The sequence below is a fragment of the Xiphophorus couchianus genome, chromosome 7 (assembly GCF_001444195.1).
Source record: "Xiphophorus couchianus chromosome 7, X_couchianus-1.0, whole genome shotgun sequence".
NCBI lineage: Eukaryota > Metazoa > Chordata > Actinopteri > Cyprinodontiformes > Poeciliidae > Xiphophorus > Xiphophorus couchianus.
In genome coordinates this window covers 1,076,281-1,077,642 of record NC_040234.1, presented here as the reverse complement: position 1 = coordinate 1,077,642, position 1,362 = coordinate 1,076,281, and the positions used below count along the sequence as shown (strand labels likewise).

The 1,362-nt window shown below is 38.2% G+C and overlaps 1 long non-coding RNA gene across 1 annotated transcript; it reads right to left on the bottom strand.

Annotated features, from left to right (window-relative positions):
• Window positions 1-472: 472 nt before the first annotated feature.
• Window positions 473-977, bottom strand: LOC114148801 (uncharacterized). The gene is made up of 2 exons (XR_003596350.1): window positions 725-977; window positions 473-523 (listed from the first exon to the last, which is right to left on the bottom strand). It is a non-coding gene; the product is annotated as an uncharacterized LOC114148801 (long non-coding RNA).
• Between the last annotated feature and the right edge of the window lie 385 nt (window positions 978-1,362).

Sequence of the window (1,362 nt, the reverse complement as noted above, 5' to 3'; positions counted from 1 at the left end):
TTGTTCTGCAGGCCTGATCACAGGCAGGGTGACATGTTAAATTTACTGAACATCACAGTCGGTGACCTGCATTGCCCTAGAGAACTTGGTGCAAGACAAAAACTGAGAATAAACAAGGAACTGTTCTAAATTTCATTCAAAACTGACAAAATAGTTGAAAAATGAAGAACAGACCAAGACACAGCACGCTAAGTAATTCACATGGTTTAGTAGAAGGAAATACTTTGTGATATAGTTTGAATACAATATATATGGGCTGATCCCTGTAAATGGGTGTAGTCCACACATATATTCTGTGTGTACAATTATTAGGTAAGTTTTAGTTTTGACCATGTCATAATTTTTATGCATATTTTCCACCTCCAAGCTGTATAAATTTGAATGCTTATTGTAGTGTTCTCATCAAAAGTGTAACAACTCCGACTAAACACCAAGGTAAACCACAGCAAATTGATGAGAGGGAGACGTGTAGCAAGATTGAGCATTTACTGTCGACTTCCACGTATAATAAGCTGGGTGAAAACTGTAAACAGAACAAACAATACAAACTTAGTTATGTGTCCGAAGAAACTTACAGTACATACATAAACTCTGCAGTTCTATGCAATCCACTATGAATGGTTAAACAAGAATATCCGCCGCCATAACTAAACATTAACATCTTCGTAAAATAATATCTGATACATCTTACACAACATGTATGTTATCAGAAAATAACACTTACAGCATTGCTTCGCCTTAATTGCCTTAATTTCTCGCGGATGGCACAGGATTAAATGCTGAAGACACAACACATTCAGCCATGCTTGCTGCAGCTCACGGAGAAAACCGGAAATTACCAAACAGGAAGTCCGTGGCTGACAACACAGTAATTCTTCAAAATAAAAGCCTTCGCACTTATTGCGATTACAAATAACTTACAATGGCATTAACACAATATCCATAAACTATTAAAGAAAAATGCTGTCAAAGCAGCACACTTATTGAATATAAATACACTGCTCAAAAAATAAAGGGAACACTTAAACAACACAATATAACTCCAAGTAAATCAAACTTCTGTGAAATCAAACTGTCCACGTAGGAAGCAACACTGATTGACAATCAATTTCACCTGCTGTTGTGCAAATGGAATAGACAACAGGTGGAAATTATTGGCTATTAGCAAGACACACTCAATAAAGGAGTGGTTCTGCAGTTGGGACCACAGACCACTTCTCAGTACTATGCTGTCTGGCTGATGTTTTGGTCAGTTTTGAATGTTGGTGGTGCTTTCACACTCGTGGTAGCATGAGACGGACTCCACAACCCACACAAGTGGCTCAGGTAGTGCAGCTCATCCAGGATGGCACATCAATGCGA